The sequence below is a fragment of the Pyxicephalus adspersus genome, chromosome 12, assembly GCF_032062135.1.
Source record: "Pyxicephalus adspersus chromosome 12, UCB_Pads_2.0, whole genome shotgun sequence".
In the NCBI taxonomy this organism is placed as follows: Eukaryota; Metazoa; Chordata; class Amphibia; order Anura; family Pyxicephalidae; genus Pyxicephalus; species Pyxicephalus adspersus.
Window position 1 is genome coordinate 26867239 of NC_092869.1, and position 18575 is coordinate 26885813.

The following is an 18575-nucleotide window of genomic DNA, read 5'->3' on the forward strand; positions in this document are numbered from 1 at the left end:
ATCTTTAAAGATCTCCTTGGAGAATAGAGACTGATACCATCTCTTCTTACACAGACATTTTTAAAAAAAAATTTGTATCACTTGGCCTGGATTTTGTCTGACGTTATAACGGCCCCCCTTTATTTGTAGAGTGTTAATGTATTCCTAAATCATGTACTAAGAGGTTACAAATAGCATATGTTATCATGAATAAGAAAATCTGGGTCACCCGTCATGTCAGGAGGGTGGCAATAGAGTACATGCACACAAGCACATGTACTTGCCCACACACATATGCACATATAGTGGCATAATTATAAATGTTTTTTCACAAGTCTCATACAATTATTACCTGTCAGTCAAATCTTTTTTCAAATTGGAACCAAATGGCTATACAATAAGACTCTGCACCCAACCCATCTAAATCAAGTCAATACTCAGGCATTCATTTTCAATTTAAAGCACAGACCATTCTCCTGGACAAACACAAAATAGATCAAATTTATATGCAAGCATACACTTGGCCAGAATAGATACCACAGTTCTATCCCAACACCAAGCAAATCACTCTTCACTTAAAGTGAAAAAGCATAATACTAAAATACATGTTAAAAATGTTTAGTATGTGATCTGCATAATAGACAGCAACACATGTCAAGTTTACAAAGTAGGAGGTACCAAAGTTCAAGGTTCCTAGGCTACATCAACAAGAATGAACCATTTATTTTACAAAATTTTTTCAGTTATTTTTCTTGTTTTCCGCAGCTCTTCTTTCCTAGATGCTCAACCCAATGTATTTTCCAAGATGGCCAACTACTGAGGCAGCCAGAAAGAATGCATTTGCAATTGCTTTGCTGGATGCCCTTTTGCCAAAAACACATGATATTGTGAAAATATGTGAGAAACGATGCCTTAGGGTGATTTTTTATAATACACAGAAGAGGAGGAAATGCAGGATACACCTAAGGCAATTAATTAATGTTTTTTTTAGGGAGTATGCCATATGCTCAGTGCCACAAAGGGTTAAAGTACTCAATTAGAAATACACATAATAAATGAACAAAATAGCAGCTTTCAAACAAAGGCAATATTGATGATATTACAATCAAGATAATCGCAATAATGTGCTTTATCAAAAAGGACAAGAAAAAAGTGATTTTTTTCAGACTGTAAAACCCTTATTAGGACAGTCAACAAAACATTATTATACAGATTTAAAGGTGTTTCATTTGCATTTGAACATTTCTGGAACTTTTGGGCATACACTGAGCTTTTTACATGAATCAGTGCTCATTAGGGAAATTAAAATGGTAAATGAAGGCTAAACGCATATGTCTTAAACAGCTGATGAAGGGTTCTCAGAACCAAATTAATAGCTAAAATGCAAGCTCTAGGACTCTCATCTTTATCTTGGCTTTGATGCCCTCATAGTCACGAACATGCAGGGCCACAGTGCTTCTAGAATTCACTAGCTGCATTATCATTCCAGGCTGGTTATTAAATGCAGTATCAAGATTACAATCCCATAGTTTGCCCCCTTAAAGTTCTCTACTGAAGCAGTACCAATATTCTTTGTGTCAGCAGGTTAATTTTTAAAACAGTACTAAATGAAACAGAACAACAACACAGCTATATTTACAGGAAGGCCACAGGCTTTTATTGTATCCATCAGGAAGAGGATGTTCTAAAGGCCAGAATATGAAATCAATATGGCCATGCAAGTTTATTAAAACATTCAATCTTTACTTTCCTGACTTCCACAAGGACAATGCCATAAACAAAGTTAGGTATTTCCTTTGGAAGGTTTTTAACTTCCAGGTTTAGAAAAAAAAAGAAGATATATAAGATATAAAGATATAAGACCTACAATGAAGTTAAAAAATATTTTTTATACAGATATAAGTGTTATTGTACAGTCAGGTTCTCATCTGATTTTGTGCCTCAATATGAATGGCTACATGACCATGTGGATTTGATAATATCATGGTAAAGTTACTGCTTATTTTGGGAAAAATAGATATTTTTGTATATAATCGCCTTATTAGAAGTTGAAATTGGTTTGCTACTTTGAAATACAATTAAATGGAAGGTAAAAGTGATCATGGTACTACATTCATTGCTATATGGTCAGGTGGGAAATTATGTACAGCAGGGATGGTGGTGATGTGAATTATACCTTGAGACATATTTCATGTGAACTATGTAAACCATGTGAACCATGAGAGTTATCTGAACATCCATTGTTGTGGTCAGGTAAGAGATTCTGTATATATTTTTAGGAAAGCAGTAACAGTGATTGTAATCATGGAGATCATTCCGAATGAAGCAATACTTTGTGATAGAAGTGACATTTAATTTCATGGGACAAAGTTTAAATAGGTTTAATGAGATGTTGATGTTCTCGCTGGAACATAAAACTTTATACATAGTGCTAAGTTTGAGAATAAAAGTGGGGATTTTTTCAATTGGTTAAAAATAGTGTAAGCAAAATTTGACTTTTTTTTTTTTTTTTTTTTACTACATCTGATCTTTACTGCAATGGAAGGGTGTGGAAGAGGTTTAATATATGTTGAGTGTTTTTTTTTTTTTTTTTTTTTTTACTTATTAAAAACTTATTAAATACAGGTGGTGGATTCTTAATTGATTGTAATGACTGAATCTTTCTGTATTATAAATGTGTGCAGGAAGAGGAGTGGATTTCCTGCTGAAAGATAAAGAGTTCACCTTATGGTGTCGAAATAGTGAAAAGGATTTGTTTGTATTATTGAATGAACTTTTTGGGGACTTGATTTTTACCTTTTGAGTGTCATTTTTACATCATATTGTTTGTTTCTTTGTGACACTGTGGCATATGCGTTTTTTGTTAAGTAAAAAGCACAAGGCACTTAATATTGTTTAAGATGTTCTAAGTATTTTTAAAGTGGTTTTATCTACTAGATGTTTTGTTTTGATACATTGCTACAGTTTACTTATTTTTTTTACATATATTTAATAATATGTGCATTAAGTTGAACTACTATTTATTCAAAAATGTACAAACAACCCAACACAGATTTACAGTTACAAAAAAGTGTTCTTATAAAAGTTATTGGCCATGCACTTATTTTCTGTTATCAGTACAAAGAGTAATCTCATAAAAGGTTATTTATACATATTTATAATATTCAAAGTAAGGACTTATTTAAGTTGGGACTAGGAAAACAAGTAATATTTATTGTTTGAAAAAAGATGATAACGAAAGAGAGTTAAAGGGCACCAAAAGTAGCGTACCTTCAGGATCCAGTAATAAAAACCCAGTCTTAATGGGTAAATAATAGTCAAATGGTAAGGATTCCATTTATATTGTTTTTTTATTAAAAAATCCTCATTTTCAGTGTGTTAGCCAACTACTGCCTTTGGCCACTATATAGTTCTTTGAAGATACGGCATATTTTACATAAAAGTTAAAGCCAGGGCAAAAAAAATCAAAAAACATAAGGACAGCAGGTGCTAGGTCCCAGGTTCGAATCAAGATCAGAACACTATCTGCATGGAGTTTGCAGGTTCTCCCCATGTACTCTGGTTTCCTCCCACATCCTAAAAACATGCAGATAGGTTAATTGGCTTCTGCCCCAAAATAAGACTTTAGACGGTATTAAAGACATATGACTGAGGTAGGGACATTAGATTGTGAGCCCCTTTGAGGGACAGCTAGTGACATGACTATGGACTTTGTACAGTGCTGTGTAATATGATGGTGCTATATAAATACTGTGTAATAATAAGAATTTATAACCTTGCAATACATATACAGTACATTTCACTCTAGTTTTAGTATTCAACAAGTACAGAAAAATACCTGCTAATCCTGTAAGAAATACAATTTCTGTGCTGCACTGAAATTTCAAGCAGTGCTATTAGCCCTGCTCAGTGCTCTTCTGTGGATTATAGATCAACCCAGTTATGTTGTGGTGATGATAAAGAGTAGTGTGCAGCTTAAGGTGATGAATATTTGATTCTCCATAAGTACACTAATATAATATACTTCAAGTGTATATTTTTGTACTGAGTTAGTTAGATTTTCATCAGTTTTCAAGAATTAATCATTCATTAATCCATTACCAAGAGGGTAAATGATGCTTTGGGCAGCTGTGCCATGCTATTTAAATACAGAGATTGCTGGACAAGAATTAACTTACTTATGATTATATGTTGAAAAGTTATGCTATTATTTTTGAAAACATATCTGATTTAATGAAATTGTTAAATGGTGCTGGAAATGCTACAAATGACAAGAAACCAACTGTAACTATAACTCTTGTGTTTGGTGAATATTATAGAAAATGCAAAGCTGGAAGCAAGAATATAGTTACTGAAATGTTTTGAGACTTTCCTTTTCTATATGGAAAATATGTCCTGCCATTTTATTCTTCTATCCAAACATCTAAAAAAAAAAAGTCCTTGTGCTATCTGCCTGGAACGAATCTCAGAGGGTAGCAGAAAGAATATGTTTTGATATTAGATGTGGAAACTTCTGATCAGTCATCTACAATCACATACAACAAAAACTTAGCCCCTAGCAGTTAACAAGCAGTTGAGGCACAGCAGTTGGTTGTTCAAAGAAAAAACTGACTGCAAAACACTGCAAACAGCATCTGAGAATGTGGGATGTACTATGGCAATTGACAGATGCCTTTCAAACTGCCTCCCAAACACTTTCAAATTTAAGAAAGAGGTAAAGGATCCATAGCTGGTAGATGTAGATATATTTTTCAACCGCTAATCAACTGTACAGGTTTTACAGGTAGAATCATAAAAAATCCAGTTGAAACAAGTCAACATGCAAGCAGACCACATATGTATTCAACTATATTGATGTAGCTTGAATGACATTTTCAAAAGTTGTATTGTGCATACCATTGAGCAGAGGTAGGCAAACACTGGATATAATCGATATCATCGAGTTCCCGCACAGTAACCCCAATTACTATGGCTAAAGAAAAGAAGCAACGCGCAGCTATCAGTACCTGGAAGGTTGACTTCGAACGTTGTGTCTTCAACTCCTAATGGACTGACGAATTATTCTTCGTCCAACGCGGCAACAAAGCCCTGTTTTTAGTGTGCAACAACACCAACAGCACTTTCAAGAGACACTTACAGAGACTTTCATTGACTTCTACCGCCAGCTGCCACATGCTTAGTTTCCAATGTTGTTAGCCCATGCCAAGTGTGTGATCTCAATGTTTGGCAGCACTTATTTGTACGAGCAGCTCTTCTCCAAGATGAAGTTTTTTAAGAACAAGCTGCACTCTCAGCTCACTGACAATCACCTTAATGACATTCTGTTGCTGAAATCCTCATCATTAGAACCTGATATTTTATCTGTCTCTAAGAACATGCAACATCATGCTTCCTATTGATTGTACTGTATTTTAAATAACCTTTTCTTTGGACACCTTGTTTCTTCTGGCCTAGTGTGCCTTTTTGACCTTCTGAAATGGCCTAGTAGTCCAAAAAGTTTGCCGACCCCTGCCATTGAGTAATACTAAAATGACAAATGACAGAGAAAAGTGTAAAGACAGATGTGGAATATAAGTGAGAAACTGTCCCAATGAGGGCAGAACTGAGAGAAGGGGGTAAGGGGAATTGTCTGTCTCAGCCAGCCTTTTCAGTGCTCCAGATCTGAAAGCTCGATCAGAGCTAGAAATTTACAAGATTATGCAAAATGTATCCAAACTAACCACGTATCTTTGTAGACCTCATTACGGTCATGTAGTTGTGCTATCAGCTCCCCCATATCCCTTCCTGGCCAAAAACGCAGACCTAGGTAACACAGACAATAACCCAATAGTAGGTTCCACAGGAATAGCCCTTCCTACTACCTGGCTGTACAGTCCAAATACAGAATCCCAAAATCGTTTAAGGAGACATTGCCACTAAATGTATACATAGTGCCCGCTCCCACACCACACTTTCAACAACGGTCCGTAACCTCTTTTCCTTGTGTAGCAATTGCTAAGCTAGCTTTTTGGGTTAGTGTAAAGATTTTTTGCAAATCCAAATTGTGGTCCCACGCCAAATATATAGTAAAAAGGGTGAGGTAGCATTGACTGGATTAGTATTGAGTATACTTGGGAGATCAACTGAGTAGGGGGAGTTACAGCAGTTTAAATGGTATGAGATCTCTAGAGAGGGCTCAACCCCACCCCAAAGTCCCTGAGCTGAAAACTGGCAGGTCCTCCAATAGTGTGACAAGGGATTTCAGGGATCCTGCTACTGATGAGCTCTGGATTGGCAAAATGGAGTCAGAATGTCAGTGAAAAAATTGATCTACCGCCATTCCCGATGAGAAAGCTGGATTACCAAGGACTGGTGTCATGGATCCTATAAAGGAAGATACTGAGTATTTCTTGGTCAGGGCGGTCCAGGTATGCAAAACAGGACACATTGTGATAGGGAATTAATGTATGGTAGAGTGGTCAGATGGCCTAATCCAGGGTAAGGAGAGAAGAGACATGGTGATAGATAGTCCTCTATGGTGACTCTCTGTTTTGATCCCCTGTGATACATCCAGTTTAAGACATGTACCAGTAGAGCTGCAGCATGATAATATTCTAAATGGGGAAGACTTAAACCACCCTGTTTCTGACGTATAAGAACAGTATTTCACAATTTATGGCTGGTGGCTGCCCAGACATATCTTGATAAGATAACTTTCAGACACATAAGGAACTTAGTTGGAAGGACCATTTGGTAATGCCTGAAAAAGGTACAGGAATCTGGGGAGTTTATTAATTTTGATCAGTGCCACTCGTCCAAACCATGAGTGGCGTTTTTCCTAGACCAGGCGGTCAGTCGGGCCTGTGTATCCCTCAATAATGGTAAGAAATTGAAGTTGTACAGGTTTTGTAGATTTGCAGATAAACGGACTCCTAAATATTTGATTGTGAGTGGTGAGTGCAACAAAATGGCAACTTTGTCCTGAGACAAGGAGAGACAGAGAGCCACTGATCTATGTATTGCTGAAAGATTTGAATGTCAGCAGTTCTCGGAAGTCTGATGGAAAAGCAATTTGGGGGTTGGTAGCATACATTATTAAATTGTCCGCAAACAGACCTAATTTGTATTACCAGCGTCCCATTTTCAACCCACGTATAGATGGGATAGTACGTAAGGTACGTAAGGTGTTGGATAGATGTTCCATTGCCAAAGGTAATTGCTAAAGGTAAAGTGACACCTTTACTGATGGTCACCCCCATATTGATTTTTATTGCATTTGTTTATATGAAAGTGTACAAAAGCCCAGACCAAACCCACCTACTAATTATTGGACAGAAAAAAAAATAGCCTCCAACAAGCTGCAGAATTTAAAAACCTAGAATGAATCAGCAAACAAACAAGTTCAGCAACAAAGGGCCAAAGGTGGTAAAAAAGAAATAAAATACATTTCAGATGCTTGAGTGTGATTTTCACTCAAAGAGGACACCCCATTGGTTTTCACCAGCTGAGCTGACTCCTAACCTAAAAGTCAAATGATCAATGATTGACATTTCTTAACTCAGCTTAATCAAAGCAAGACAGAAGGAATTAAAGCAGTGAATGCAAAGTATATGGTCTCAGAAAAAAAAATGGAAGGTTACCACCAGTAAGTGAAAATGTTAACCAAGAAAGGAAATATGTGTTTGGAGATAGCAGCTGTATTATCACCGAAGGAAGTCACATACTAACTAAAGATTAAAATACAGATAAACTGTATCAGCTGAGGAGCACTGTTATATTAGACTCCTGAAATCATAAAGAATCTGAAGATCAGCAGACAAGTTATAGATACCAAAAATGACCAGGAATAGTTTTACCAAGAGTGGCAAAAGCAGAGCCCGACAGTCTATAGACCAAATTAATTCATATGTAGTCATGCTGTCCAATGAAAGATCAGACTCAAGGAAAGAAAGGTTATTTTCGCACATTGATTAAAAACTGCTTAAGGCATATTGTTTTCTACTTCACCTCAACAACGATGAAGTTCTAGATAAACTTGAGCAAAATATTTGAACAAGCAACAATTTTAACAAAATGCCCTAAATACTCCAAACAGGTAATGGTACAGAGTATAGACAGTGGCAAAACAAAAGGTAACCTAAGGTGTCATTGAATCATGTTCCAGAATACTGTATCATAGAGTCTGGAACAAACTAATGTTGTAAAGAAAATTAACTGCATTTTGTCTAAATCTAGCAGAAACATGCTTTGATGCTGATAACCCAAAAATAAACTGAGGAAAGGTGATAGTGACAGCCTGCTGTATCCAAAACTGCTCACCTGGAAAAGCAACAGAGACAATTCCATATAAGCTATGGAACAGAAGGAAGCCTGACCTGAAACACAATAAAATCTTTGAAAGAAAAGCATATGTTAATGTTCCTTAAGAAAAGCATACACAATTGAAATTTTGTACAAAGCAGAACTTAGTACTTGTACTAAAGCAGAAATAAAACAATAAATGAATTAATTTGCTAGGGGGAAGGAAACAGCCAAAAAACATACTGCAGGAGATTAGTAATAAATCATCATCTGGTTTAGTGTCATTTGCAGTGTCCTGCCAATTTGTATGTTGCCTTTCTGCAATTTGAGGCCTGGAGTCTGGAGCTGAAGGGACAGAGGAGCAGAGATTACTTTCTGGATGAGGACAGGCAAGAGGTCATTGAGGTCAGTAGTTCTGTACTATAACCTACTTTTTGGGCCTCCCAGACTTACAGCTGAAGGTGGCAGTGTTCCTTGGCTTCTGATGGGGAAAAGGGGGTTACTTCTGCAATATGCTTTCTTGATAAGACCTGGGGTTATTTCTGGGGCCTTTATGTTTGAGAGTTACTGTTGGGACCTTCTCCCTAAGTACCTGGCCCTTGTTGTTGAAGGGACCTGGCAGTGTGGGGCTTACTACTGAGCCCTTTACTGGGCCCTAAGGTTACTATTGCCTAGCTACCTGGAAGTTACTGCTGAGGCTTGTTGACTGAAACAATTTGGTTATTTCTGGGGCTGATGTCTGCTGGTTTCTGCTGGTTCTTGGGTTTTCTTCTGATAGGGTCTGGCTGTCTGAGGGTTACTGTTAGGGCCTGAGTGTCTGGGGGTTAGGTCTGGGCCTGAAATCTACAGGTTCCTGCTGGTTTTGAGACTTTCTTCTGATGGGGAATGTCTTGGGGTTACTGCTGAGGACTGATACCTGGTGGTTAATGCTGGGGTCTGGCTTCCTAGGGGTTAATGCTGGGGTCTGACTTCCCAAGGGTTACTGCTAATCCTTATAGCTGATAGATACTGTTGGTCCTTTTTCTGCTGGGGCCTGGGTCTCTATGGGATACTGATGTTGCCTTCTTCCTGGGCCCCTAGCTCTTAGGGTTATGGATAGGGCCTGGGTGCCTGGGAGGTTTCTGTTACAGCCTTCTGCCTAGGCCTTTGGGATTATTTTTGAGCCTAGCCATCACTGGGTTACTAGTTCCCGAGTTCTTGTAGGTACTGTTGGGTGCTTTGCCTTCTTCTACTAGGGCCTGGAGCTACAGCTGACTCCTGGCTACCTCAGCTCCTGGGGTTAATGCTGGGGATGGGCTGTCTGAGGCATACTGCTGGGGCCTGCTACCTAGGGGTTATTGTTGGGGCCTGATCTTTGATGGATACTACTGGTATAATCTGTCTGGAGGTTGCTGCTGAGGCCTTACTGTTTGTGGGTTATTGCTAAGGACTGGATGCCTGAGTTTTTTAATTTCTGGGGACTGGCTGCTTGTAGTTTGCTGCTGGGCACGCCTATCATTCAGATAATGGCAATACTATGCCAAACTTTTATTTTGGTTTGCTAAGGATTGTGGCACCCTCTCCCCCTGAATTTTTTACTGCAGATCCCAATGCAGGTATATGTTTGTACATTAAATAACATAACATAATACAGATGATGGATGCTCGTATACAGGGGCAGTACAAAAAATTAAGGTAGCTCACTAGCTCTAGCTCACTAGCTGTGAACAAATAAATGTATGAATATATTCTGGTATGTTAGATGAAGAGTGATCCTAAAAAAATAATAAATTCCTGATTCACACATCTCTTTTCTGTAAAAACATGACAGTCTTCTAAGAAAACTATTTTCAACTTAAGACATGATTTTCATTGCTCTTCCACAAAGCCATTCAGCAAGAAAAAAAGTTAATAATATACTAACTCTCTTCTGCATTAACAACAATAACATGCATGCAAAAAATATGAAATTATTGATAAAATAAATCTAAAGATTTTACAATTAAAAGTACTGAATAAAACTCTCTTATCCGTAAATGTAATGCCAAATTACAATTAGAAAGTTATATATACTGTATGTTATAGATATATTACAGATATTTAATCTATCATAATTATAGTTAATAATTATAAATCTCTTGATTTATACCAATATTGTCTGCTCTTTCTTGATTAAGAACCCTGTATGTCAATAAAAATATGTATGCATGCTATACTGTTGCCTTTGCACTTCATCCACCTCTGGTTAATATATTTAATTTAATACTTGAAAAAAAATATCAAAAGGCTGAGCGAAATGGCAACATTTAAAATAAATGTTATCATTTTCTGTACCCCTAAAATGCTAGATTCCTTTAATGTTGCACTATTATGGAATATTAAAGATTGTGTAAGATGAACATCTCTTTAACTCATTCTGAGCACATTAACAACAGTCATACCAAACTTTAAAGCTATTATGAGACTTATAGGTTTTTGGGGTTTTTTTCCACTGAAGATGTGAATAATTTCAGCACATATATTACTGTAGAAGTTGTTGCTACATACAATGCTGTGTGGCTTTCAGGGGTTCTGTTAAAGGGCAGTCTTCATTTTTTTCCCCTGTGGCAGAGCTACAAAAATATGAACATATCCCTTTCTCATTTCATTCAGCTCCCCTGATCTATCAATTATTGGAAAATTATTGGTCAATGCACACACAAAAAAAATCCACTAAGCATAATTACCATCTAAAAAACTTTTTAACCAAATCCTAGTATAATTAAAAAAATATCTCTATGAAATGACTCTATTGCTACTCAATCTTATCACCTGACATTCCCTTCTTAAGGAAGTTGCCTGAACTAGGAGTTCCTTTGGCTCTGCTTCCAGGTTCCTGTTCTTTGCTTCTCCTGTTCCACATTCTTTTTGTACTGACCCCGGCTTGTTTCCTGACCACTCTTGTTCGCTGCCTGCCATGACTTCTTGCTGTTTCCTGCCCAATCTTGTTCGCTGCCTGCCCTGACCTTTTGGCTTGTCTAACTACTCTCTTGGATTTCCCTTTTGCACTACGTTTTGGTTCCGGGTTGTTAGCAGTCACCTGCCTTGGCAGGCACGGGGGCCGCAACCTGGCAGTAGCTTGCCACACAACATCCTCACCTTTAGAGGCTCTGGAAAAGACCAAGCTACTGCTTAGACCCTGCGCCCCATGCACGACTCCACCCACAGGGTTAGTGACACAGTGGGTCGACCACTTGGCCTTGTGGAGCTGTGACACAAGGTTTGTTTCTTTAAAGCTTTAAAGTTTGTTTCTTTGTTTCTTTAAAGTGTTACATTTATGCACAGCTAGTTGAGTGATTGGGCTAATAACACATAAAACTATTTGAGCCAGGAGTTTGCACATGTTCATTTGTTTTTAATATTTAAAGTGAACTTTAATCTGCAAAAGGGTCATTTTAAAGCGGAACTAAAGTAAAATAAATACATAAAGATTTGTATTGTGCCATACATGTTCATGCTGTTATGCAAGGTAAACAATATATATTTTAAATATAAAGTATACTTGGTATATATATTAATAAATATATGTTTAGCATTTTATTGTTGGTAGAATAATTTGGACTTGGTCATTTTTAAAGTAGCTTGCAAGCCAAAAAAGTGTGGGCACCCAGACATCAATCCCACCAGCAGAGGGAGTGCTGTTGCTGGGATAATCTCAGGTGTTTTTCAGATGTTTGCCAGCAGAGGGAGTGCGCCTGCGGAATACTCTAGTAGTGGTAAATTATATAGAGGATAGAGAGGATAATAGAGGATAATTCATGCATATGGGGTTTGCATGTTTTGTTGTGTTATTGTTTGTTTTTCATTTTTACTCGACAACATAGTCTTATATATTTTTATTTATACTGCCTTTAAAGCCCCTCACCTTTTCTTTTTCTATTATTTGTAACACAGAACTTGCTAAAATCTGCTAAGCTTTAAAATATTAGAGTGCAACACATTTTGTGTAGCCACTCTACAAAAAAGGAGTGTATATTTAGATCCCCTGAAAGTTAGAATTTTAACAACCACTAGAAATCAAGATCAAGAGAAAGAGCAGAGAGAGAAAGAGCAGCCTCTTTTTTTACTTTGTCACACTACAGGTCCTGTGCCACCACAAGTGAGGAACCATGGCAACCCTTGCTGACATGAGTGGGCGGAGCCAGCCTTGAGCCAGGGCTCTGAGATTGACTTGCGTAGCCATGGCCATGAACATCTCTCACGGCACACTAGTGTGCCGCGGCAAAGTGGTTGAAAATCACTGCCCTAACTGGCTTTTTTGGATGTCCCTACAATTGTTTCAATAACTACATGGAGAGCACATGAATGTATGCCTTAGACATGAAAATATGACAACACTACAAATGTAGCTTACATAACCCACTTTGATAGCCCTAGATATTTTTTTCTGTTGAACAATTATTTTTTTGCTTTATATATCATTTTAATGATGTTCAATGTAGACACTTCAGAACATAAGACAGATTCACCAATCTATAACTGGCTAAAAACACTACTTGTGTGTTCTTAGGGCATATTTCTGAATAATCACATTAGAGTAATTAGAGCAGAGGGTTTAGAAAATTTCCTCTATTAGCTCACACAGAAGCTTCAAATGAGAAAACCTATAAAATGATCATTTGTCCAGTAGCTATTAACCATATTCAAATCTCTTCATGGATCGATGGAATTAATTTCACTAACTCTTTTTGCTAAGCCTATCTAGTCACTCTGTGCAAGATCCACAGGGACATGGATGTTAAGTAATTAGTTTCACATTTCATACTATATGTTACTGATCTGATAGCTGAAGGCATGCCAATCTCACAAAATTAAGATCCAAATTAAGTTTTTTTTTCTGAGATGAGGTGTTGTCTTTCGTAACGTTTTTACAAGAGACAAAAACTACCTCCAAAAACAAAACTAATAGTACAGTGGTAACTTGGTATAAGTCTTTAATCTGTACCAGATTCTTGGACCAAACAGGTCTTATACCAAACAAATTGTTTCCATAAGAAATAAAAGGAAAATTATTAATCCGTTCCCATGAAAAAAAAGTCTTATTGTTATCGGCATATTATACATTTATGGGGCTGTATGAAATAGTTTAAACACTGCTTAATACTAAAATACAAAAGCAATTAGATGAAATAAATGAAAATTTATCCTAACTTTACCTTGCTGAGAAGAGTCGAGTGCCTACTAGGATGGTGCTGAGAAGGGAAGAGGAGGAGATGTTACGTAATTCAGAGAGTTATAGCGCGGGTTGTTCACTGAATGGTAGCAACTGGGTACTGACACTCATGGGCAGTCTTGGCTTTGTCTCGACAGAGGTAAATAAGGGTAGCACGCGGTGTTATGACTCATTTTGACCCATACAAGTTCTAGCACAAAGGTTGTATACCAAGCAACTTTTTCGTGTCCAAACAGGTCTTATACCAAGTTGGACTTATTTCAAAGAGGACTTATACCAAGGTAACACTGTAACTAAATATACCAATATTTTTTGCCTGTAACTGATGTCAATAAAACCAATGCCAAAAAGTGTCATTGCACTATTGCTGTATTTGCTGTTCCAGGAAAATGAACTCTGGTTAACAAATTCTGGTTTCTGTACAAGTGCTCATAATATGACACAGTTTGTAGGCAGTAATGTAAGCTCTAAAGGCATACAAATAGCTTTCTCAAAATACCTGTCCATATCTTTTAATTCCATTAAACCCTGGTATGAAAATCTTGACTGGGTTCCAGAAACATCTATATGTTTTGGGCTTAACTGACAATCGAGTGTAAAGAGCAATGTGCTCAGCAGGAAAAAAAGTTTACACTAACCTCCCCAGTATGAGCCAATGAAAAAAGTATATTTATAACTGATAGCAATGGATTACTGTGCTTCAAGATACTACTCCAGACTTTTGTGGTTTCAGGTAATAGGTCAAAAGAGGCTCAAGCAACGTCTCATAAGAGCAATGGCATTTCTTTTTATCCAAGCTGCAGTGTTAAGTTATACTACAAATTACTTCACCCAAAAATTAAAATTAGTGCAAAATCCTATTGCAGGAAGCCCAAGTGTAAACAAAATAGTTTACTAAATCTATATCAATTAAACATCGATGGTCATGGATACTGTAAGTATTCTTTGCAGGTTTTGGAATTTTAAAGAAGTGAAACAAAAGGAAAGGAGAAATTGATTCACATAACCTGACACTGAGTCACTGATTGCGCAGACCAGCAGAAAGCCCTTTTCCGCGTTACAGACACTGCTAGACGTAGATGTTTCCATGGCAATGGCAGAGAGGATTTTTTTTTCTTTATTATAAATGCACCCTTAACAAAAACAGACAGGCCCCTCTAATTGTATGTCAATGCCACTGGAGGGGGGTCCAAAAACAAGTGCCCTGTTTCTGACGAGAAATGTTGAAGGAAGGAGTAGAAGACTAATGGCTTTTATGAATTAACCCTCGAGGCAATAAAGATGTCTAACACAGGACTTAAGAGTACTGTTACATTTTTTTCTATACACTGACTGTAGCAACTTTTTACCATGTAAACCTTTAATTCCCTTACTGGAAGAATATGACAGGTCATCCGACACCCACATTGAGACGGAAATAGGCGCAGTTTTCCGGCTATGGCCTTCAAAGGCATGATATGACAAGCTCTGCAGTGTAATAACATCATCATGCTGGGAAGTTATATATGAACTCTGTTCACAGTGAAGATACCCAGAAATTGACGTCTGCACAGGCATTTTTTATTATCCTGACATTATCCTTAGGCTAAATTGCAGGTAGATTTCAATGGACAGACACCTAAAAGTAGGATAAGATACCCCAGTACTCCAAACATTACTTAAAGATATGCAATGCTTCTTAATAAATACTGCTTTGCCTACAGCAATGTTTGGATTCCTAGAAGATTTTCATCTTAAATTCAATCCTAGATTCTGTCAAGCACCAAAAACTCTCCCCCAACACTGTTCTGCTAGTGAATTGAAAGCAAAAGGACTGATGTAGGTTTGTATTTGTAATCTTTGTGGGTCTAAAGATGCCTGGAGGAAGAACCGCACTGTAGCAATTTCCTATGTGCTTGTAAAGGACCAACACTGTGATTTTTTACCACAGGTATTAAAGGATCAACCTTTTACATCATTTTTAGGTATCTGTTTTTCTAATTATAATAGGCATTCGTTAAATTGATTGTACATATATATTCTACATTGTATTACTGCTTGTACCTTGCTTATTCCTATACTGAGCTTAATATTTTTGTATAACCCTGAACCTTACTGCCCCTTTAGGGAATGTGCATGCTCATTGCACCTCCGTCTGGGTTAATAAATAATCTCAGTATTTGCATTTGGCATAACTCATATAAATCAGTGTGCAACATTGTCAAAAGGGTACACAGAATGATGAAAGTGCCAGATTTATGTCAGTTACAGACTCACCCCTATCACAGACCCACACAGTAATGCATTTCATGGCATATCCTCATTCCCAGTGACAGACCCATGCTCAGTAACAGAACCTTCCCTTAAGTGACAAATTCCCCTCAGTGCAGGCCCTCGGTGAGTGTAGACCTCTCTTATAGTGAAAGACCTCTCCTGAAAGGGAGGTTTGCACTTATTAATTTGTAACAGGTGGGTGGGGCCAGGTCCCGTATATTAACCCACAGTGGGGGGCAATGTTACCTGGACCTGGGGTTGGCAAGGGACATTTTTCCACCATCTTTCCCTGATAGCACAGTCTCTTCGAAAAGGGTCCGCCTACAAGGCCCAGCTTCACCCACCTGCCAATTTCCTCCTGTCTTCCATCTCACAGTGATAGACATCTTTATGGGCATCACCCAGAGCAGACATAGTCACCATTGCACCGTCACCCTGCTTCTACACCAGTGGCTGCACCTTAAATCTGTATACTGATCTCCATACTAATTTCAAAAACAAATTACATCACTTTTCTACATAGTCACTGTCCTTTGTGTTGCATTTTCCCAGCATCATACCAACTTTTTAATGCCATCAGCAACCACTGATGCACTGCTTTCACATCATCCTCACAAGAAAATCTTCTTCCCTTTAAAGGTACTTTGAGCGTTCCAAAAAGGTTGAAATTGGAAGGCACTAAACCCAAACTATGGGCTGTTTGTTCTGTAACCCCCTTCGTATATTTATTATTCATAAGGTGGTCTTTATCTATATAATGAGAGAATATTTTTCCCAAATGATCCACTCTAAAATAAAACTATGCAGCTGCTGTTTATTTGATCGTTTCAGAGAGATGCCTGAGCCGGATATTATGTGGGAAATTGTCCCTGTTTTATGAAAGCTTGAAGAATACAGATTACAATCTCTCTGACCTCCAGAAATGTAATTTATTTTGGAAGAATGCTATGGAGGAATCATGAATAAAAGTATTTTGTTTTCTGTACCTGGCCAAACAGCAAAATTATACAAACTTACTTACATGCAACATTGTGTGTCCATAGACAGTTTTAAAGGTTAACTTTAAGTGCTAAAACCAGGTTGTGTAAAGACACTATTATTTTGTCTATTGAAAGTGTTTTTTGGCATTGAATGCCATCCCTTGTCCCACTGATACCCACCTCCTCAGCATTCCACTGCCACTCCTTCCTCCATCACAGTCTTTTTTTTAAAAACACATTGTTGGCTGGTGTTGAAACTTAATGAGGAAGTAATGAAATCACCCTTTCTGGCATACGACTCTTATCAAAGACATTCATCCACACCCAAAAGCACTTTTAATTCAGCTGAGGAAAAAGGAGTGGTTGGAGAATTCTAAAAAAAACATTAGCTATTTTTAATCTGTACATTTTTAATCTATTTAGCCCACTGAACAATAGATAAGGAGAAAAAGGTTTGTGTCCATGTAAACTAAAAAATCATTCTGACTTTTCTCATTATCCCCTGCATATCCTTTTCTCCAAAATTTCTTGCCAAATTTATTCTAAAGACAGATGCGACGGGCAACATATAAAAATAGCTGACAGTCATGAAAACCCTAGGCCAGTGACCCATGAGTGCCTTTGTGGTAAATACAGCTCTATTTTGTCAGATCTTGGAACTTAATTTTTTTGACTGTCTACTTTATCTTTCCTTTCATTTCCACTGTTAGTTATATAGACCAGAGGTAAAATGCTGCTTCCAGATCATTTGAAAGGAACTTAACTGCAACATTAAGGGTTTAAACATATCCATTGTTAGAAAGTATTAGAAAAGATCTACAATTAAAAAATGGTTCCAGGTACTGATGAGACCAGTATCTACACTTAAACTTCCATTTGGATATCACTGATTTTATCCAACAAACTAGTGACCATGAAGTCATTGAGAACAAATATTAAAATAAAAAAACGAAGAAGAAACAAGATCATGAAAAAATGTAGCTTCTACCTAACACATGGCTCAGGATTTAACCACCTGAGCGTTACACTGATTTCTAGATTTCTGTTCCAAAAGCGTCACAGGTTTTCATGAAATTTTTTTTTTTAAATTGTAGACCTGTAACTTACAGAAATATGTCCGAATAGGGTTCTAGTAGATATCATGAATATAAAAAATGTTTGAAACACACAATCATGTAAAAAAAAAAAAAAAACTTTTAATAAAATTAAAGGAAAAACACAAAAATCAGCTTAAACAAGAACACATAAATAAATGAAAAATACTGAAAATGCGATAATTCGGTATAATGTATAGTAATATATTTTTCTAAAACACCTCCCTAGTGTCCGTCACATACCTATAGACAAAACCACATAAATATATTTTCTATTATTTTGTATTGGATTGGATACAGGACTTTGTATTAAATCCAATACAAAAAATTTGAATTTTCCGCTACGACCCTCATCGACGGGCGCACGCACGCGCATCACCAGGAATCGCCGAGGGACGCGTACGCAAATGCCGGGTATTCTAATTCTTTCCAAACTTCCATGCAAAAAGTGTTACATTTTTTGCATGGAAATTTATTTTGGATTGTAGGCTCTAATTCACCGAATTACCGCATAACTCACCAAAATATGTCCAAAATTTTATAAATTTAATAATTAAATTTTTTTTTTATAAAACATAAAAAAAACATAAAAAAAAAAATCTTTAAAAAAAACTAAAAAAAGTTAAAAAAAAAAGTGTAAAATGTAATGTACAGTAGCTTATATAATATATATATAATACAATTATATATATATTATATAAGGATTTCTTTGTATCGAACTCAATACAGCTTTTTTGTATTGAGTTCAATACAAAGGAACTCAATGCAAAATTTTGAATTTGCCGCCCCACCTCCCTC

The 18575-nt window shown here is 37.0% G+C and overlaps 1 protein-coding gene across 1 annotated transcript in view; it reads right to left on the reverse strand.

Moving 5' to 3' along the window:
• RGS6 (regulator of G protein signaling 6) overlaps positions 1-18575 on the reverse strand; it is a 215153-nt gene that overhangs the window by 98941 nt on the left and 97637 nt on the right. The window lies entirely within an intron of this gene.